Raw genomic sequence first — 6,957 nt, 5'->3', positions numbered from 1 at the left:
GGGAAACGAATCAGCCTGCTCTCATTCCGTATAGAGATTATGCGAGGAGGATTTCAACGTTCTTTACTGAGGTTGACTTCCATCACATTCCTCGAGATGAGAATCGGATGGCCAACGCCCTTGCTACACTTGCTTCGATGATTGTGGTAAAACTGTGGAATGAAGTCCCCAATATCACTGTGATGCGCTTGGACAGACCAGCTCATGTATTTGCAGTAGAAGAAGCAAAAGATGATAAGCCATGGTATTATGACATCAAGTGTTTCCTTCAGAACCAGGTTTACCCGCCTGGGGCATCTGTGAAAGATAGGAAGACTTTGAGGAGATTTTTAGGCAGTTTCTACCTCAATGGTGATGTGCTTTATAAGAGAAATTTTGACATGGTTCTGCTCAGATGCGTGGATAGACACGAAGCAGACCTGTTAATGGCTGAGGTCCATGAGGGTTCATTTGGTACCCATTCCAATGGACATGCCATGGCTAGAAAGATGTTGAGGGCAGGCTACTATTGGCTGACAATGGAGTCTGACTGCTGCAAATACGTGAAGAAATGCCATAAGTGTCAGATTTATGCGGATAAGATTCATATTCCTCCGACACTTCTGAATGTGATTTCATCACCACGGCCTTTCTCCATGTGGGGAATTGACATGATTGGCATGATAGAGCCCAAAGCGTCTAACGGGCACAGATTTATTCTCGTAGCAATTGATTACTTCACCAAGTGGGTTGAAGCGGCATCGTATGCTAATGTAACCAGGCAGGTGGTCGTGAAGTTTATCAAGAATCAACTCATATGCCGTTATGGTGTGCCAGATAAGATCATTACTGATAATGGATCTAACTTGAACAACAAAATGATGAAAGAGCTGTGTAGTGAGTTCAAGATTGCACACCATAATTCTTCTCCTTATAAACCCAAAGATGAATGGGGCTGTTGAAGCTGCTAATAAGAATATCAGGAAAATTATACCGAAGATGGTTGTCACATATAAGGATTGGCATGAGATGTTGCCATTCACTTTACATGGATATCGTACATCTGTCCGTACTTCAACAGGGGCAACCCCTTTCTCTCTGGTTTATGGCATGGAGGCTGTACTCCCAATAGAGGTGGAGATCCCGTCAATGAGAGTCTTGATGGAATCCATGTTGACTGATGCTGAATGGGTTCAAAGTCGTTATGACTAGTTGAATCTGATAGAAAAAAAGAGATTGACTGCCATGTGCCATGGTCAGTTATATCAACAAAGAATGAAGAAAGCTTTCGATAAGAAGGTCAAGCCTCGTGTTTTCCGAGAAGGTGACCTCGTGCTCAAGAAAGTCTTGTCTTTCGCGCCCGATTCCAGGGGCAAGTGGACTCCAAACTATGAGGGCCCATATGTTGTTAAGAGAGCCTTTTCAGGCGGTGCTTTGATACTTACAACTATGGATGGGGAGGATTTCACTCGTCCTATGAATTCAGATGCAGTCAATAAATACTTTGCCTAAAAACAAAAACAGAATAGCTCGCTAAGTTGAAAACCCGAAAGGGCGGCTTAGGCAAAAATGAGCGTCTCGGTGGATTGAAAACCCGAAAGGATGGTCCAGACAAAAGTTAGAGACATAAAAAAGAATGAATATATGTATCCCGCTAGATTGAGTACCTCATCCTGGGGCAATCTAGGCAAATATCAGGGATTTGGCAAGTAATTGCATCCGGATAAGAGTTTGTTCTACAATTATCATCTGTCAGAGATTCTTGTTCATTCGTCATCAACTGAAGCTTCGAATACATCGAATTCAGAATTGGTGGAGAAATGGTCATTATGTTCAATGTAGCCCTTTTCCAATATATATCACCAATTTCAAAATTGTAAAGATCTATGGGGTCTTGCCATTTGCAGGCTACCATTCCATCAAATAAATTTGAGCCTTTTATCCAATTATTTGCACTCTTATTTGTTTCTATTCAACAAACGTTTTGCATGTTTTAATTGAGAAAATATCATTGTTTTGAATAAATGAATTTTTCATAACTTGTTTTTAAACAAAGTGAACATTCACAATGACGAAAAGGATACTTAGGAGATCCTCAGTGCTCTCCCAAGGATGGCATGCTCTCCAACAGGGTGAGAAATTCGTTCATATTCCTGGCATGACTGTATTTTCTTCCTCAGAAGCCCTGAGTGGTATGCTTGTGGAGATATTCACCACTCTCCCCCCTCAGCGGAGTAGCAACCTTTCCTCCTCAGCAGTTGTGATCTCTTTGGTAGATACGATACTTGGTGGTTGGTCCTCAGAATTCCTTTACCTCCCTCGGATAGATTCCCTGGTGGAATTGCTTATGTGGCAGATCTTATCTGTACAATAAACTCTTGTCCCCAGCCGGATAGACTGATGATTCATCCCCTACAGAGATTTTATTATTTATAGATATCTCTGATCCCCAGTAGTTTGGATACTCTCTGGTGGAACCTGGCTTTCTCTCTTGAAATGTAGTACCGGATGTTTGTGTGCTTACTCTTTGGAGCTGTCTGTGTTAGAAATGTCTGTTTGTCAGCATTCATCATACATAAACCACGCATATGTGCACATATTTGTTCTCAAACATTTGGATATTCATATTGCATTTTTGCCATATATCTTTGTTTGTTATCCTCTGCTAGTTGGTAATGAATTTCCCAAGCAGATGTCGGTGTCTGATCCCTCAATAAAGAGAGTCAGCCCCTTAAGCAGAAAGTGTTTATCTTTCCTTCCGCATTCCCCATTGAAATTATATCCTCATGGACGACGGTTGTTTTTGCTTCCTCCCAACACATACATTGGGATGGGTTCCCCTACTGAGTTATATCCTCATTAGGACGAGTCTTGATTTAGTTTGCCTCTTTGGCTTGATCCTAAATTGGCCTCTTGTAACTGTTTCCTGTGTTTCCCCGTGGTATAAATGAATAATTGCTCAGTAATCGATAATTATTCATCTTATCCTCGGCGGAGTCTATGGTTTTCTACCCTTATACCGGAAGTTGTAAATCCTATTTTCTCCCCTTTGCAAAGTTAACCTTTCTGTTCATCCTAGTTGATGACAGTTACCTTTCTATGGTTTTCTACCCAGTATCCGGTAGATGTAATCCCCTCCTTGACGGTTATCATTGTCCAATATTCGATATTGATATTCCCTCCTTCTTTTTGATAATTGCTCCGATTAAGCAAATTTATCCCCAGCAAGTCCTCTTTCATTTACCGGTTGCCCGTAATGTTTGTTGCTCCTCTTGATCGGTCATCATTATATACCTAGTTTCGGTATCCCGATGCCTTTCTTTGTCGGTCGATTTATCCTTTATTAACCCAGTAACCGGTTGTGGATAATCTTTCATGCGAGTATATTATCTACATTCTGACGGTAATAGATAATATATCTCATGCACTCGTTGGTCGAATCCTTTTGTGCTTCCCCAGTCGAGTAAGATTCGTATCCCTGTTTTGGCATCGAATGTCCATCCCTTAATCGAGTTTGCTTTTTGCCCTCTTTTTTGATGATGAGTGTTTTGGAAATATTCCCCAATCCATGCTTTGGTCGGTCACCTATTATATGCCCAGTAACTGGCATCCCTGGTGTTCCTTCCTTCTGCTCCCTATTATGACTTTTTGTCCCCTGTGGAGTCAGATTTTCTTGAGTTGAAATATACCTTTCTAGGTCTTCCTCAGATGATTTGGTTGATTGATATCTCTCACCCTTATACCGGTCTTAGATATTCATTATTCCCGAGCATGTTGTTCTCTCACCCTTATACCGGTGTTCAGATCACACGTCTCTTTGAGCTTATTACTCAGTAACCGGTAATACCTCATCCCGTTGTTTCCCCAGGAGAGTCCTTTTTGGATATCCCCAGTGAGGTCCCTTAGTGGATTATCCTCACCTGAGTCCGGATTTTTATCCGAAGTATCCATTGTGGACAGTGTTGATGTGTTGGCATATTCCCCAACACATGCACCTTCGAGTCATCTCGAGTCTTTCCATTGGATTTATTCCCTTTGGAATTCTGTTCCCCAAGTTTTGAGTCGTGACCTGCTCACGCGTTTTCACCCTTTACTCCCCCAGAGTCTCTGTCTCCCTAGTGAGTGTATTACTCCTTTGGATTTTTAGCCTCTCCGGTTTTCTTTTTCTTTTGTGGACGCATATCCCCATAGAGTTTTACCGCTTACATGCATACATCTGCATCATGAGGTCTCTTAGGGATCAAAATTCGTCTCTTTGTTATTATTTAAGCCCATCCTACCCCATCGAGACGAAGATTTTAAACTTCACTTCTCCGGTTAGAATGACCTTAAATAGGGACATCTGTAAGACCCATATTTTGTCCCTAAGATCCCTCATGGCATCATAACATTACATTTGCATTGCCTCAAGGATCACTAGCATCTTGGTTCCCTTTGCCTTTGGATGTGACCTTCTGTGAGGTGGTTTGAGATCACCAAGCATGCTTGAATTGTATATCATTGCTTTTCTTATTTTTAGTTACTAACCAAAAGCACAAAAATATGTCACTAACATCTTTTGTTTGTAGCTTAAGCAATCACAAGGTCCAAAGCTTCAAGGAGATCATTGGTACAAAGACATGGTCAAGGGGAGATAAAAGAAAGAATGGTAATGGTTCCGAAAGCTCTCATACATCAAATATGCCTCCCTAGCATCTCAACTCATCATTTTGATCAAAACAAGTCAAAGGGTTTGAGGTCTTGTTCTTCAAGGAAACCCTAATTCATCTGTGCACCACAATGCCTTGCTCCTGAAGCAACCTCAGCCCATGATCAAATACAATCAAGGGAAGCTCTTTAATTCATCATTCCATGTACATTTGAACTTATATGAGTGTCCTAAATCATCAATTCATCAAGATATGAGACATGGACTTGAGAAGTTGATCAGTCAATTCATTTGACTATTTTGAAATGCACTGAGACCTAACGTTTTATGTGTTGGTCAAATGGAGATGGTTCCAAAAGAAAAAATGTTCTTAAGGATAATATGAATAACTTTCATGTTCATAAAAAATTGATTTGAAGCTTGGAAGGCTATCTGCCATTCCAATACATTATAGGTCATTTTGACTGAAACCCTAATTTTAGGTCAACTTCCCAAGGACACAACTCATTCATTGTTTATGATTTTGAGGTGGGATCAAATGAATTGGAAAGCTTAAGATGTCTACTTCGAATGTTATGTTGAACAAAAGTTCAGAATCTCAAAGTAAATACATGTGATAATGCAAGACATTATAGGTCCTCTTTGACCAAATGCATTGAAAGTCAAGAAAGTCCAACTTCAAGTGCCCATAACGCTTTCATCAAAAATCCAAATGATGAAACATTTAAGTCCATTTTGATTGTCTTGAAAAGATCTACAACGTTTATGTTGGAGGTTTTTCCATTTGAGACTTGCATCATCAAAACAGAGGGGCTTGAAAATTGACCAATTTTAGAAACCTTGCCTTGACATGTCATGCACCTTGCACTTTAAACTCAAATTTCATAAATTTCCACACTTCAAATGGATTTTTGCCCAACATAACAATTGTTCTTTACATCAAGACCTTTCCAACCATTACTCACATGATCATGTTTGGATTTTTTCATTGGGACTTTCGAAGAGATGAATGTTTAGGTACAAATGAGGAATTCACTTGAAATCTTGGTACATAAGCAATTGCCTTGCAGGTCACACGTCCAATTTCATTTGGCTGATGCTCAGAATTCACTTGGCATTGTTTTTGGGCCTTGTGCATGATCATGCAAGCCCATGCAATGAAGCTCCACATGCCATGCACACGGATTGATCACATTCTCCTTGCCACTTTCTATATAAATAAAGACCTCATTCCATCCATTTCAGTGACCTGATTCAACCTGAAATGCTGCAGAATTATTTCCATAGCCATCACTAAAGAAGCAATTCCATTTCTCTCAAATTTTTCAGATCTAAAATTTAACTTCATCTGGTTGAATTCTTAGATCTAATGCTTCTAAACCTTCATCATACATCTCATTGAACTTCTGTTTTAGCAAAGCAAGCAAGGCATCGAGCTCAAGCTACCAGAATTCAAGCTTACACTCCAACTGGTATTTTCTTCGATTCTCATCATCCATGGACCTTTTTGCTTGGATCTAATTTTTTCTGAAGTCCTAACTTGAGAGGCAAGCTAGTGGTAGCTTCAATTTTGCTTTTCCTTGATCTGCATTTTCCATACCTGAATCTTCCACCTCAGATTTCTTCATTTATAGGGATCTTGAGTGTGATTCAAGGTTACAGGGGTGATGTACATCACCCCGGCTTCATTTTGGTATAAGGATCGCGCATTTCCATGAAGGTTTGAAAACCTGCAAAATTGACCGGAATCTGCAGGCTCACCGGAGAAGAAGGTGGCTCCGGTGGCCACCTATTTCCAATTTGAATCCTGGTTGTTGGATGTGATTCCCAGATCGAATCCTGACCATTGCTTGTTATGACTTTTCTTTTATTTCCATGTTATTGCAGTGACCGTGGACTACAATAGGCGCGCGCCTATGGATCCTTGGATCTGCCAGCTCAATTAATGAGCTCAGATCCAAGGGCTCTCGTTATTTGCATTTTCTATTTTCTGGTTTTAATTTCTTTAATTCCAATTATTTTCAAAAATCAATATCTCTTTCATTTTTAGTCCAAAAATTATGGGACCAATTGCATTATTTCCCAAATAATTTCTAGTTTCTATTTCTGATTTTTAATATTTTTTATTTTGTCATTTGATATTTTTTGTGAATTTTCTCTTTTCTGGTTATTTTTAATTCATTTTAAATAGTTTTTGATATTCAAAAAATGCAAAAATATTTTCCTAACCTATTTGAATGATGATGGATCTATGAAAAATATTCTCATCAATTTTTGAATTGATTTGAGATTTATTTGAGATTTTAGTTCAATTAGGTTATTTTTATTCA

The sequence above is a fragment of the Lathyrus oleraceus genome, chromosome 5 (assembly GCF_024323335.1).
Source record: "Lathyrus oleraceus cultivar Zhongwan6 chromosome 5, CAAS_Psat_ZW6_1.0, whole genome shotgun sequence".
Lineage (NCBI taxonomy): Eukaryota > Viridiplantae > Streptophyta > Magnoliopsida > Fabales > Fabaceae > Lathyrus > Lathyrus oleraceus.
The sequence above is the reverse complement of the archived record's forward strand: the minus strand, read 5'-3'. Positions refer to the sequence as shown.